This window comes from Eleutherodactylus coqui, chromosome 6 (genome assembly GCF_035609145.1).
Source record: "Eleutherodactylus coqui strain aEleCoq1 chromosome 6, aEleCoq1.hap1, whole genome shotgun sequence".
Taxonomy (NCBI): Eukaryota; Metazoa; Chordata; class Amphibia; order Anura; family Eleutherodactylidae; genus Eleutherodactylus; species Eleutherodactylus coqui.
The window spans coordinates 58,481,604-58,498,132 of record NC_089842.1 but is presented as its reverse complement, the minus strand read 5'-3'; positions in this window follow the sequence as shown (position 1 = coordinate 58,498,132).

Here is a 16,529-nt window from a genome sequence, read left to right as displayed (position 1 = left end):
GTGTTTATTTAATGTGCATGAGGTTAATATTCTCAAGGTGTAGCTGGTTTCAGCAATTGCAGCCAGATAATAAATCCTTTTCTTTAACAAGTCAGTAATCCAAGATCTAAGACTTCCAGACCTACTGGCTCAGGCTGCATTTTTTAAGTCGTGGGACTAAAATTTCATCTTGATTTTGGGTTTGTTCCTTGAAGTATGACTCTGTCTAAACATTTTCTGAGCACATATGTTGGAGCCCATGCGCAGATACCCTATATGGGGACACAAAGACCCTTTACAGACCTGTAGGCACTCAGTATGCTGCTGTAGGGTGCCTTAGAAGAAATACTTCAGGGGGTAAATGCGAAAGGAATATGCCACAATTTTATATAAAATCAGAGGTAAAAGGTAGGGCCTATAGTTGTCTTTTGGTACTGCATGACATAATTGTAGAACAAACCAACCAAAATCTGCACTATTTTGAGAGTGGTAACAGTTGTGTCAAGAAGGGGAAGTCGGCCAATCACAGTGGTGGTTATGACACAGAGAGAGGTGGAGACAGCTGGAGGTTGGCTTTACACTGGATGTTCCTTCAGTGGTAATAGACAACATAAGTCTTTACAGAGCAAGGGCACCTGATATAAGAAGTGACTGCTACTGTTATACAGCCAAGTTGGACCTTGCTAGAAACTGTTGTCTTATTCTAAAGTTGTAGCATACAGAGACTGTTAAATTCTACCTGCATTGACTATGAATATTACTGTGCATGCTTTTTGCCATACTTGTTGCTGCATAACCTACTGTAAAAAAAAGGTTGATTGCAACCACTGCCTTTGTCGACAATTCGGCATCACTATAATCCTGTCTGTATCACCGCTCAAACCATACGACATAGAAGCAAATTCAAGGCTGGTTTTGTTGCATCCAATGCTTACACGGAAAGTCATAGCCTTTGAAATAAAGAACTGGGGTGGGTAAATATTGATACGGTAGTTCAGTTCCCTGGACTAATATACAACCATAGATGGCATAGTACAAATTTTAAAAGAAAGTGGCCAATTTAAGTTGCCAAGATCTCTTGACTAGACGCTAAGGTCATCCAACAGACCAGAAGAGACATTTTTGGCCTTTTTAATTGCCTGCATTCACCTACATGCAAAACCTAATCATTTGTGGTGAAATTTCTCATGCCGGTTGTCCACCTCTGCTGAACCTCAGGATTACCTTTCCTTTACCCATGTCTAAAGTTCTTCAGTTAAAAAAGCAAGAACAATCGTGGTTTTCTTCTAATCATCCTCAATAAAATAGCTTCCTGTGTGATCTGCCATGCAGTAAACCCAACCTGCACATATAAAACAATGCTTATGGTATCTTTATCATATGTGGCAGACAGACCGGGTCATGGCTCCTTCAGCGGTGGTTCAGTGTCTCTTACTATGCACACAGCCTTGTTGGCCGAGTAAACAAAACAATATGCAATCAAGGAATTAAATATAATCTTAAAAGGAGTTCCCTCAACATGAAGAGCTCTAGCCGTGAAACCGTGACACTTACTGAGGAGGAAGCCTGGCTGCAGTCCCGGAGACTCATCCCATCATTTCCCACAGTCACCGAATAGCTTGTCTATGCCAAATATCATGGAGGCAGCGGATGAGGTGAGCAGGTGGCCTCAGATCACGTACGGTGTATAATCCTACACGTATCATAAATTCCTTAATCACTTGAAATTTTGCACAATGACTTGAGTCAAAGGGCATTTCCTTCAAAACTACACATGAGTACGTGTCATCCTCTTCTGACAAGCTGCTGAAAATAATATTGAATTGCTTCTGGGCGATTGTGTGAAAACCCTTGTTTGCTATTATAGTTCCCCCATGCATGGTCACCCAGCTTTCCAAAAATAATTTTGAGGACCCACCCTATACTTCTACAGATTGGCTTTTGATTGCATCATAATCTGAAATTTCTCCTGGCCACAGAGATCGTTATCAATAAGGACTAATAAGGCTGGGTTCACTTATTGAAGTAGTGTGCCACGTGGCCAATTATCGTCCGGTATACCCTGTATGGCACACTTCGGCAATGACTGAACCCGGCCTAATAGGTTAGACGTTAATACGTTTATAAGTAAAACACCCAAAAAGACATTGAATTGATTTAAAATCACACCCAAATGGAATTGCTTCTTGCTTTAGGGGAATGTTGTATTAGGGGACCATCATTGTGACACAACCTGGGCCCATTAGAGGATCTTCTACTTTTATGAACCAGTCCTATCACTTAAGAGCTGCTTTAGCCAACCATATGCCATGCAGCAGGCCATGCCTTAGCAGACCATACGAAGGAGTCCATGCTTTACATGGTCATACCCCATGAAGGAGGCAGTGCTTTAGTTGACCATAAGGCATGGAGGAGGCTATGCTTTAGCTGATTAATATGCAATGGAGGAGGCTATGCTTTAGCTAACTATAATCCATGCAGGAGGCTATGCTTTAGCTGACTATAATCCATGGAGGAGGCTATGCTGTATCTGACTATAATCCATGCAGGAGGCTATGCTTTAACTAACTATAATCTATGCAGGAGGCTATGCTTTAGATAACTATAATCCATGCTGAAGGCTATGCTGTAGCTGACTATAATCCATAGAGGATGCTATGATTTAGCTGGCCATATGCCATGGATGAGTCTATGCTTTAGCTTACCATATGCCATACCTGTCTGTGTAAACGCATCTTTAGATAGCCTCCACCTGTTTCCATATGCATAAGATCATAAAAGAAAGTCCCTGCTTGGGACATTCTTCTATTAGACATTAGATTAACAGAGAGCCATTGCAAAGAGCAACCACCACAGCTCTATTGTGTAATTATGGATTACATGATCACCTATTAATTTGAGTGGCCGCCATCTAATACTAGATTTCTCCTGGTCACCATAGAGGACATATAGAGGCGTAACTAGAAACTCTTGGGTCCCTATGCAAAATCTGTAACAAGGACCCCTACCCACCATGTGCAGGTTATAATACTGGTGATGGAGGGGTCTTTGAGCCCCTAAGGCCCAAGGGCCCAGTAGCAACTGCTACCCCTGTACCCCCTACACTGGCTTGCATTTGCAGCCATAGCCATAGCCAATCTGAAGAAACCATGGTCCTTTCCCAGCCAATCTTACTGACTTCATCGATTTGATGCAAATTGTATTACAATGTATGAGGTCTAATGATTCTCGCAATATTTATCTATCAAAAGCAAAATTTCCCTCAAATGACACTTAAAAATGAGAGCAGGTGGAGCTTCATGGTCACCGTCGTCTTTTATAACAGTACGTGACCTCCCGAGATGTCTCGCTTGTGACCTGACACCTTGACTTGAGCTAAGTCATCTAGAGAATATCCTTGTCCATTAGCTACAGCACCTATAGTATCTGCAGCAGTCAGCAAAGTATCCTTATTCTTTCATTACCTGAAACCTCTGGGAAAATAGAAAAATCCTGAATTGGAGTTTTTCCCTCCTGTCTCTCTTTTTTATGAGCTCTATTGTTATATGCTGGGAGATTACAGGATGAGGTGTGACTCTATCTGCAGATACAATTACAGTCTTGTCTATGTGTGTGCACTCTGGGTTAACATATCCCAGATGTGCTGTGTGTCTCATTGCTTGCTATGTAAAGAAAGACATGTAGCCAAGGAATCAGTGGGAGCAATGCAACAGCTTGTCCGAGCTTAGACCGAAAGCTCCATGCTTATTTATTTTCTATGCAGGCAGCACTCCCTGCGGGAAAGGGAAGGAAAGCAGCTGGTTGGGGCAGGAGGTATCTCCTCTCTAGGTGATTGGGGAGCGTTCTTAACCATTTCATGGCAAGATGTTAGGCCCAGGCTGGATAAAAGGAAAAGAAAATGTAATGAGATGTTGCAGATTACACCGATCAATTAGGAAATATAAAATGCTAGTCACAAAAATACTTCTGGAATTGCAATGAAAACTATCGAATTCTTGGCTGCTTAGCAATAGACCTTGCCGCTATAGGTGACCATGATGTATATGCATCCTATACTATAGAAAGCACATATTTCTAACATACCACCAGAACGCACTCCACCAGCCCCCAGTGCTAATCAGGAAGTATTAGGCAAACACATTTTATTTTTGTATCTACAGGGTGGTCTAAAGGTATGGAGACACCAGAATAAATGGAAAATTGTGGTTGGGAATATCATTCCTGCCAAAGTTATTAACAATTTTTCCATGACTTGGAACACAACGACAATCCGCTATTGGATATACTCGATGTGCTCAAATCGTCCAGGTTATCCTCTTCTCCAATTCGCGATACACTGAGAGCAACACCTCAGCAGAAATGTTTGCTCAGGCGTCCAGGATCCGCTGTTGGATGTACACCACACTCTGGATTTTTGCTCCGTAAACCCTAGATTTGACATCACCCCACTAGTAGAAGTCCGAAGGAGTGAGATCCGGCGAACGCATGGGACACTCTACTGGACCATGTCACCAAATCCACTTACCCAGAAACTGCTGATTCAAAAACTTTCGGATATCACATCCATAATGTAGGGGGCACACTATCCTGCTGGAAGAATATTGGGAATGTGCCATCTTCGTTGCACAGTGACAGGAACACTTTGCAGATACTTGGTTACCGTCAATTAAAAATGGGCCCACTATCAGAAAGTGTGGCCTAACGGCGTGCAGGATGGAGGCAGCACTGTAAGCTCCGGCAGAGCCGACATTCCATGAGCTACAACATAGCAGCTGTCAGAGGCAAAAATTGGGACAGCGACTTACCTAATGCCCCAGAGCACAGTAATGACCCACAGAAAGCCAAGTAAGGCGAATCCATGGCATCTGGAGGAGTTTTTTGTTGCGTGGGAATCCCCTCCAGCTATGGCCGACACGGACACGCCCACTACCGGCTCCCCGACGGAAACATTGCACGCCAGCATGAGAGAGACCACATTACCTGACAGAGTAAGTGGTGAGCCTGACAGGGCAATCCAAATAAGAATGGGCCCACTATCTTCGTATCCCAAGCACTGCAGCACACCATGACTTTCTGCAGGCCTAATATCTTTGAGGGATCTGTCCAGTAAGGGTTTGTTTTGGGCCAGTAGCTAAGGTTCATGTAGACGTTTACTTGATCGCTGCACAGGACCATCTCTGTGAAATGTGGGTGCCATTGCAATTGCTGCAACACGCATTCTGCAAATTCAATGCGGCGATCAGGATCGCCTTCACTGAGATGATGTAGCAACTGAATCTTCTACAGGTGCCATTTGTGCATAGCCAGCATCCACCCGACGGTGGTTTAACTCACTCCGCTCTCCAATGACAGATGCCAAGTGCTACGATGTGGGCTCTTGCAGAAGGATGCCAGGACGGCCATTGTTGTTGCTTCATCTGTGGCAGTTTTGTTATGTCCACTTTTTTGCAGGTCCAACACAGAACCTGTTCGGCTAAATATGGCAAGCAATTTTCCAAGTGTGCCATGGAGGATGGGTGGTCTGTTATGGTACTGACCATTGAAATCCACTGCAATGACTCAGCTAGTGCACACAATCTCTGTCCTCTGCTCACATGTTTAACTTACAGCCATATCTGTGTCTGTAACAAAGAGAAAATTGATAATAACTTTAACAGGAATAAAGGTACATCACATTTAGGCTCAGATTTGGATTCCCTCATCAAATTCTTTATCAGATACATATGCCACATGCATCCCTTTCCATTTGAGAATATCTACTTGGTTCCAAGATAGTGGCTTTCAAAATGGCCATTATTTTGGACACCACTCACAAAATTGCTCCCTTAGCATTATCAACATGCCACATACAGGATGGCATTCCCAACCACCATTTCCCATTTATTTGTGTGTCTCCATACCTTTGGACCACCCTGAATTTGTTGCAAATGCACTGGCAGAAGATACATTATTATCAAGGGTTTTATTTACAGGGATTGCGCAGGGAACAACATTAGCATAAGTCCAGTGACTACTCACCTGTTCGTGGCCCCCGACACTCTGGTCCCCCGATCTCCACTCATTCCAGGTAGCTCTGTCTCATGCCCTGTAAGCCCAGGACCACTGTAGCCAATCCCTGGCTCAGCATTGGTTCAATTAAAACCAGTGATTGGCCAAAGCTGTCATGTTAGATTGCATTATAGCAGAGACCAGGGGGACCAGAACAGCAGGAATTGGAGTGCTGAAGGTGACGAAACAGGTGACTGTATTGTGGGTTATTATTTTACATGATGTCAATGGGCTTATGCTAAAACTTTCAGTCCCTGGACAAATCCTTTAAAGAGTCGCTCAAGCTATAAAACTTTTTCATAAATGTTTTGAAAACTTTTTTTTCAATACACTCTATTTAAGAGGTTGTCAGGTTTAGAAAAGCCATTTTCAACTACCTATTAGGGGATGTTAACTTAATTGGAAGAGAGTCTCTAATTTAGGATCCTCATCTATTAGGCTCAAATGAAATAGCATAACATGCTGTGCTGTTTAATCCAGGAAAATGACAGGTGGCACAAAAGAAGAATGACGGACCCAGTTATAGTCAATGGGGTCCATCGAGCAGCGTTTGTCTCCATCATAGGATGAACCTTTCCCAACTGGCAATCCCATAATGGAACAGGAAAACAGAATTCCAAAATGCTGATGTGAACTTTGCCAGAACAGAGAGCAGCTCTGAAGGACTTGGCAGGTCTATGCTTCATTTCTTCACTGGTGTTGCTGCAGGGAAATTGAAAACTTGCTGCTGGATTATCCCATAAATCACAGCTGATCACTGGGGGGCCCCAACAGCGAGACAGCCTCTGATTACCCTATTGTCAGGGGACCCTTTTAGCAAAAACAGATTGTCAAAAATTGGCAAAAACTGTCAACAGCTGGCAACTCCTTTAAAGGGTTGCCCAAAGTAAGTAAAAGGGGTTGTTTTCCTGAAATACTGCCATGTCTGTCATGGGTTATGTATGCTATTGAAGTTCAGTCATATTCACCCTCTCCAAGCGTGTGTGCTGTAGTTTTAAATTCCCCAGGGATGGCAGGAAAAGGGCCAAGGAGGTTTGAGATAGGCATAGAGGAGTCAACCACCGAAGCAGCTCTGGTGTCTCTGCAGTCACTGGTGGTCATAAAACTGGTACTGGCTTGCCCCATGCTGAGTAAAGTGGGCCCAGACCATTGCATGCCACTAACATTAATAACTGTAGCAACATAAGAACAGTCTTTGTCCATTCAAGCCATGGGCCCGCAGTGTAGCTCTCACTCCAATGATCAGAATCCCTGGTCCGGTTACTCACCGGTAGCACTAATCAATTCATTTCTTGTGGTGATCTTTCTTGGAGGATGATGGTTCAATGCTTGCTGGTGGTCAGGACTCTGCCTTCTCCTCATGGCTCCCTTGCAGCACAAGATGGAGGCGTCTGGTTGACAAATAAACTATGTCACATCCTTAACAAGGCATAAACCCTGCTGCCGCAGAGACCTGTCCTGTAATACATATACACTTGATATATATGGGTAGTATGACAATACCTAAATTCCCTGGATTAAAAGTTTTCCAAACATTTATTACTGGTGATGACCTATCCTTAGGATAATAGTTGATTGGCAGGAGTCGGCCATTCAGGATTCCCACCATTCAGCTGATCGCCATCATCAGGGTCGGAGCCGGTTGTGTACTAGAAAGGTTTCACCGCAATGATATCAATGGGAGCAATGTCTTCTATTACACTTCCAACTCCAATCCCAATGCGAAGCCGGAAGTGTAATAGAAGGCTTCGATGTAATTGATGACAGCATCCGGCTCCACTGCACTGTCAGCGGGAGGGCGATAAGCTGATGAGTGGGGATCCTCAGCGGCAGACCCCCCATAATCAACTATCGATGACCTATCCTGACTATAGGTCATCACTAGTGAATGCCCGGAAAATCCCTTTAATGGTGACCAAATTTGGTTCTTGAGACTCTAGGGCCATATATGAAGAACGGGGCTCAGTAAGACCTATTTTGTTTAGCACAACAGTAAAGCTTTGTGTTGTTCCTGCTCATGTGTGTGCCGGCTCACATGCGTGTCTCTGGTGTACAAGATTTCTAAAGCAAATGTCTCACAGAAAAGACATTATTTGCTTCATCTGCTGCTCTGCATTTGCGCTTTCACACCCATCAAACGTTTTATCAAGTTCAATGATTCGTGACACGCTCCCAGAGATGAAAGCACCAGCGGAGACAATGAGCCTGTATTTACTGAGGTTTATGATGGGTTCAATTAGAGCAGTGCGCTTCCCTTATTAACACGAGAATAATCTGGGCGTAATGGAGAACGAAATTGTCATCTCAAACTGATGCCTGTGATCTGTACACAATTTTAGCAGCAAGCCGAACACTTTACTGTGCATCTAAACAATGGCTCATCTTCTCTAGAATAGTGTGACAATATATGTCCATGCATATTACAGGTGTCCAACAATCATCCCTCCAGGCTAGATCCTATATCTATACTGTAAACCCTCCTCTCCCACGCTAAGATATTAGTAAAATGAGCACCAGAGGCAAATCATGGCAATATTTGTGGTAATAGAAGCTTATATGTTACTATACCATGCAGTATTCCCACATACGTCTAACTACTGTATGGGGCTCAAGAAATAGTGCCCAACAACTTGCCACTGAGTCCCCCCACCTGTACTTATTTCTGCATTACAACTAGTGATGAGCGAGCATACTCGCTAAGGGCAATTGCCCGAGCGAGCATTGCCCTTAGTGAGTACCTGCCCGCTCGAGAGAAAAGGTTCGGCTGCCGGCGGGGGGCAGGGAGCGGCGGGGGAGAGAGGGGAGGAACGGAGGGGAGATCTCTCTCTCCCTCTCCCCCCCGCTCCCACTGCTCACTGCCGCAACTCCCCGCCCCCCGCCGGCAGCCGAACCTTTTCTCTCGAGCGGGCAGGTGCTCGCTAAGGGCAATGCTCGCTCGAGCAATTGCCCTTAGCGAGTATGCTCGCTCATCACTAATTACAACCCATTCTATGTGGAAGACATTTAAAAAATGGGGTTTGGTCTGACGGAAATTGTGCAGATGGATAGACTGGATTGTGACTTGGGCTTCTAATGTTAGGGACTTCCCTCTATATAGAAACTTGAAGATAGGCTAAGGGGGTTTACCAGAATTTCAAGTGATCCCCTATCCATAGTATAGGGGATAACTTGCTGAACGGCAAGGTCGCACCACTGAGAACCCTGCTGATCTCAAGAGAACTTACAAATCGGAAATCCACATCAACAATTAGAGATGTTGTCCTAGCCAGGTTGGACTGATGTAGCAGAGCATCGGAGGACCCCCGGGTTCAGGTTCTACTACAATAATGACCCCAAAGGTCCAGCAGAAGACGACCCCATTTGTTAGTGACGTTTGAACCTATAACTTACAAATAGGGTCTACTCTTTATGACGTGATTCACTACTAACCTATTAGACCCTATGGATTATATGTCCTATGTGTGCAATGATAACAACGAAGGGTTGGCCCTCAGAATCATTTCCTCCGATGGGCTCTCCAGTTGTATCAGTCTATTATGGCTTTCAGACCAAAAAATCTTTAAAATGTCTCTGAACTCTTTGCTTTACTCTTCGACACTCATCTATCTCATTCTCGTTAATGAATTTAATTACTGTCCTGCTAAAATTCCGGGCTTTCCAATAAATCTAGCCCTTTTGTATTTCCCTATGAACGTGTCGTATGGATTTTATTATTTTGCTTAGGTGACAAACACATTAGCTCCTTCCAGTCAGCCCGGCAGCAAGCCATCACTCAGTTTTGGCCTTGTTTATGATATCGTATAAATCTTTGGCGCCAACCCCAGTGTGAACTAATAAACCATGCCTCCTATTATTACAGTCACTGAAATGTAGGCTTTCTATTGTAGTGTAAAAACAAAGCGTGTGCATATTAAACTGGTTCAATAGCCCATAGGCACAATCAGTGTCACTCCAAATGAGGTATACAGTATCCTCGTTATTCATAAACGCATAGATCAAATAACCACAAATGTGCCTGCTGTTTTATTTGTCCGTAGGACAGAAGGACAAGAGTATGGCAGCCAGCTCAGCCCAAAAAAATTAACAACCTCTGTACTTTGTTAAATTTCAAGGGGTCGACGCTATGGCTAAATGCACCTAAGCATGATGGGAAAATCACTTTAAATTTTAGCTAATGCAGCGTATAATAAATCTAAATTTCCCACTATGGCCATAAACACATGGAGCAGACAGTTAAATGTGCTCTATACGTTTTGGTTGGAGATTAAACATTGGACCTTCTAACGTCCCTTCTCTCCCCAAGTCTACCACATGGCCTGATTCTAAGATCAAGAGGAAATGGTTATTACAGTTCATGCAAGTAATGGCAAAAGTCTCAGCAATAGGAAGTAAAGCCCATTTTAAACATTATGGTCATCTTTGAAAGTCCGAACAATTTTATGTGCCATAACTATGGGAAACTTCAGCACCGAAAGTTAAATGAACCCTTTGCAATCCAATTTTGCATTCAGGGTTTCCTAGGGGTCTTTCTCTTTCTGCCATTATACAATGGCGCCATCTGCTGGCTAGAGCCAGTACTGCTGTATGGGACATGCTGGAGAGGCCTACCGACAACAGAGCGGCCAGTAATATACAGTAAGAATACCCTGCCGGACGTCTTCCGACATCAGAGCTGTACAGGCGTCAATCAGAATGTCTTCAGACCTCAGACAGTGGATTGGAAAGGGTTAAAACTTCCTGCCTTTTTGGTGAACTAGTCTAAGAACTTATGGTATGTAGACCATAAAAACACCAAGTTGATGCATTTCCGAGTCAGTTTGATCAATTTTACAGTTGGTGATCATTTTGTCTAGTGTTTACAGAAAATACTGTAAAAGCCATGGGAGAGTAAGCCTAGCGTGTCTCTCAGAAGATATCTTTGTTGGTCTCTACTGTGGACTCGGAGTTTGGTACTTCAAAGTTTAGTAGCCACTGTTAGCAAATGTACACTGTACTTCTTTGCTCTTGTGGATATATTGTCTATAGCAGGGGTGCACAACCTTTTCAGGTTCAAGAATTACATTGCTGTATTGAACCCACTCTCAAGGACTACAAAAATAATTGAAGACATATTCCCGGAGACTGGACTAAATTTACAAAATTTCTCTGATGTTTTCACTTTTTGCTATTATTCAAAATTATATTAATAATCAAACTGAGGCTTCTTTTACACGAGCGTATGTGCTTTTATGGTCGCTTGCAGGTGTCGTAAAATCGCGTGAATGAAGAGAAGACGTGGTCAAGTCCCGAGCTTAATTAGTGTTTTCTCATCCATTCACATGGAGGGTGCGACGTATTAGTGAAAAAATACGCCACAGCCCGGAAATCCGTCGATCGGCAGAAATCCTCGGAATGACTTCAAATGCCTAAATAGAGGAGCCTGTAAGCTTTTCTATGCGTTGGACGCTGCTTAACTCCCTCCACCTTCCTTTTTTGCAGCTCCCATAGGAGTCAATGAGATCCGCCAGAGTATATCGGTCAAAAGGTAGGTCAAGACCTATCTTTTCCAGCAGCGTATAAATTCGGCTGCCAATTTCGGTCACGGAACAACATTTTTACGTGGCTAAAGATTGGTTATCTGAATGAATATATTGGAAGCCAATGCTTCAGATGGTTTTCCTAAGACATAAAAACACGGATAGATAGCCACGTAAAAATGATTGTGTGAATAAAGCCTGAATGCAGTCCCTTTTTTGCCGACCTGCGCCATTGTTGCTTTCCAGTCAGCTTCAGATTTCCACATTGTTATTCAATATGGCCACTGGGAGGTGCCCCATTGTTAGTTACTGCCAAGTGCGCATTCACAGCTGTACAAACTGTGTTGCCACTGCACATGCCCGACCGGTAAAACAGCGAAGTATATAGGTCATAACCATTGGGTACCAATGGAGAACTAAGCAGATGGAGAACATAAGTAACGTAATATCTCTGCAGCTTTGCAAAACAAGTTATGACAATATATTGCAAAATTACATGTTATCGCCTTATGTAGCATATAGCTTTCACTTTGAATCGCTGAAATACCCCTTTAAAGGGCTTTTGCCATCAGACAAACCACCTTCCAGAACAGCTGGAAAGTCCCACTCCTGGTACTCCGTTGAAAGAGTTGATCTTGCATGGTTAAGCCTCTGACAGCCAGGTATTTCTCCTGCGGTGGTTACTGCATGGGGAATTTAGCATTACATAATGTCCATTCAGTTGAATGGCCATCCTGTAGTACAGGGATGGCTTAAAGTGCACTAGAACACCAGCAGATGGAGTGAAAAAAATTTGGTAATGGCGCAATCTTCCGGTTGAAACAAAAACTCAAAGATCAAAGTAGGAGACATAATGTAGTGCTGATCATGCAAATGCCCCAGCACTCCATTCACTTTCAATATGACTGCTGAGATACCCTGGTGGCACCCACTCTATTCAGTGCGAGTAGCACTCGGCCAGCACTCCATTCAGAGTGACTTCACTGCAGAGAGAGAAGTGACCCGTGCAGTGACAGGAGAGAGTCCCATTCTTCTGATCGGCAGGGGTTTCAGCACCAATTAGCAAGTAATCACCTATGCTGTGGATAGAGGATAACTTGTTATTTTGGTGCAACCCCTTTAATAGAATTGCCCTCACTGGACTGAACACATCACTCATAATAGTAGTGTTTAAGTTGCCAACCACCATAGGCTGTGAAAGCACATTTTTGAGATAGAGGCAGTATCCAGAGGTGGGACCGGCATCTATCAGACATTTATGGTGTAACATGTGAATATGTCACCTCCATTCAGCTTATCATTTGGCCCCTCACATTTTTGAGAACCCTCATGTTACAGCCTGCTGCTGCAGTCACCATCACTCACCTATTGCTGGGCTGCAGTCAGTGACCCATTGCATGATTACTGTTGTGAAGTATGGCTGCCAGCCTTGACCTCTGCTAGTCTTCTGGATACGTCTATGTTCACACCATCAGGTACCCCACTTGGGTTTGTGTAGCGTTAGCAGCCACATTATCAAAACTACTTTAACCCTTTCCAATCCACTGTCTGATGTCTGAAGACATTATGATTTAAGGCTGTACAGCTCTGATGTTGAAATACATCCATCGGGGTTCTCTTACTGTATATTGCCAGCCTCTCTGCTGTCTGAGCCTATCCAACGTGTCAGCTCATGCAGTACTGGCTTTAGTCAGCATATAGCGCCATTGTATAACAGCAGAAAAGTAATCCCCCTAGGAAAACCAGGATACAAATTGGATTGGAAAGGGTTAACAGCTTGGGAACCCTGCAGCAAAGACCACATCCCAATTGGAGGGTGAAAACCGGTGTTCCCCAATTGCTGCCAATCCACCTACTTGACACCTCCATTTAAAATGGGGTTGTTCAAACCAAAAAGCACCTGAGTAAAATTTGGCTAAGTGCAACTAAAGCAAGTACAAGAACAGCAAGCAGTAAATACATAGACTAAATCATTCATAGATAAAGTCATTGAAATTCTCCAACCAAATTCCAATCTCAATGGAAATACTATTTTCTGAATGCAGATTTCCGGTCCTTTATAGCCATCCTGTCTGCCTGCTGCTCATGTATGAAGTGGCTAAATCCTCCTCTGCCCCCTACTAAATATTACATACCCAGAGAGCGGCACGCGTACCCCGCAGCAGTAATGTGCGCTGAAAGCTCACGGAGGAGACAGGATTCTTGCCTCATTAATAATGTGCTTAGGATATTCTTTGCTACTTCCAGCCACACGTCCGGGAATAAAGGCCGTCTCACCCCCAGCATGGTTACACGGGGCGAGCTGACACATTGCCCTAAGACCTGGGAGACATTATGATGTCACCCGTAATGCGTTCCTGCCTAATTTCCTCCTGAAAGAACAAAAATCAATGATTTATTGACCTGAAATAACCAGATCTAGCCTGCAAGGTTATCATCCTTGGTCTGATATATCCGTATACTCTCATAGCACAGATTATTTTATGAAGCATGTTAACCTGTACATATGTGTATAATGCAGGTTGGCATTTTTTTTCTTTATTTTTATGCTCCTTTCTTTCTTAATTTTTTTTACACTGAATGACCATTTTATTGGAGACTCCAGCCTTTTTACCATTGGAGCTTCCCTGTATGGAAATTAGACCTGTAAACCCGCAGTGCAGCATAAAACCCAGTGACAAGTTTTCAGTGGACCAATGTCAGTGTGAATCCGCATTAGATGGGAAAATCGAGTAATCTGAGCGACTGTCAATCAAGCCTGGTCATTGGTGTATAGCTGCCCTTCCAAACTCGGGAATAGGTTGTTGGGGAGTCTGACCAAGGATGGGGTGGGGAGGTGGTTACCTGACTCTTTAAACCCCTTTTACACGACATGATTATTGGGCAAATTGCTTGTTAGATTGAGCGGTTTGCATGATAATTGTGCAGTGTAACCGCATGCAGTAAAAGATCCATCAGCCATAAATCGCTGATCGCCACTGGATCATTCCATGTGAACAGGCCGTCACTCAACTATGAATGGCTGCCTGTTTATTGTGAATGAAGGTGAGTGGACCGGAACGATCCCCGGACTGCTCGGCCTCCATTCACTAAGTGATGACCATTACTGTGTAATAGCTCTAGTGCCGGAAAGTCGTCCCGTGAAAAACGAAATTTAGTTTCAATCATTTTTTATTAAACATTTTCAATAAACAATATAACAGTAGTATACCGTAATGATCTGCTTTTGCTGTTTGGTTGTAGTATAATGACCCCGAAACTTCCTGGATTAATTTGCATTTTTTGCAGAATACACTCACTTTTGCTTTTCTTTATAAAACAGTAAAAATGAACAAAAAATATGTAACAATATACCTAAGGGGTAGAGAAAGAGAAAAATAAAAAAATAAAAAACGGGGGGAGGGGCAATAGGGCTTGCAATCAGCCAGGGGAATAGGAGGGGGGGCATATGGGGTAGGAAAGTGGGGGGGGGCTCTTGCTTACTTGGTTTCGCGGGTCCCTATGGGTCCAGCGTACCTGTGTTCAGCCAGTACTTGAAAGGTTTTGATGCTCTCATGGCGATCCACGGGCTCCAAAGGTTGCAGGACTTTATGCGTTCCTTCTCCTCCTCCGCTCCATCCACTTCATATCTCATAAGTGTATTAAATTTTTCTGTCCATGCAATCCTTGTGGGAGGGACCGCAGAGCGCCAAAGGCCAGGGACAGACATCCTAACCGCCAGAATAACCAGTCTCAATAGCCCTAACTTAATCTTTGCCATGGAGCCTGGTATCATTAGTAGAAGGGCCATTTTCGCTGCTATGGACACCGCCGATCTGGTCATATTATTGTAGAGAAGTTCTACACTTTTCCACAGTTCGGCTACTGGAGGGCATTCCCACCAGATGTGATGCATCTTTCCTATGCTGCCCTGGCATCTCCAGCACGTAGGGGAGACCTGGGGGTCCATTTGATGCAGTCTCGACGGTGTCCTATACCAGCGTGATAGAATTTCAAAGTTTTGTTCTTGTATTCTACCATACTTGGTACTCTTGTGACACATGAGAAAGGCCCTTTTCCAATCAGCGCAGGTAAATGTTACCCCCAATTCCCGCTCCCATTGTGCCGTGTATCCGGGGGGATCATCCTCTGTCTCACGGGTCACCAACATTCTATATGCCATCGAGATCCCGTGTTCCACGGGGGACGTCGACATACAGGCCGTTTCAAACTGTGTCAGTGGCAAAGTGCCACATCCTCTTTCAGCCATATTTCAGCCAAGTCCCCGGTGGAGGTCTAGTTTCCCCATAGAAGTCTCTTAGGGGTCTCACTCCCGTTTGTGTGACTATGTCTCTTACTCGTGGTATAGGAGAGCTAGGCAAGGACAGGACAGGGTCTCCTCCTTCAAAGGCCCGGACCTGGGGATTAGTTGTCAGTGGTGTTAGTGGTCCCGGAACAGAGATCAGGCCCATTTTCGGGGCAATTGTGCCCCAGGCTCTTAATACCCCCCTAAGGAGTGGTGATAGAATGTGCATCTCCCTCATTAACTGTCTTGGTATCCATGGGGCCCCCTGGACCGCCGTAGATGTTAAGTTGTGTTCTATCTCTACCCATAGCTTCGATCTCTTGTCATGCAGGAGAGATAGCACGTAGTTCGCAAGGCTCGCTCTATAATATAAGGTGAAGTCTGGGAGTCCCAGCCCTCCCTGTTCCTTAGGGCGTGTGAGGAGCGCAAAGCTGAGTCGAGGTCTGCGTTCCTTCCATACAAAGTTGGTGATTATTGTGCGAATATTTAGCAGATACCGTCGGTCTAGTTGGACAGGTAGTGTCTGGCATAGATATAAAAATTTCGGCAGGGTATCCATTTTTACTGCATTGATCCTGCCCGTCCAGGACACATAGAGTGGGTTCCATTTTTCTAAGTCCTCCTTGAGTTTAGAGAGGAAGGGCTGGAAATTTAGCTCAAAGATATGGGCGGGGTTTGCGGGAAGTTGGACCCCCAGATAT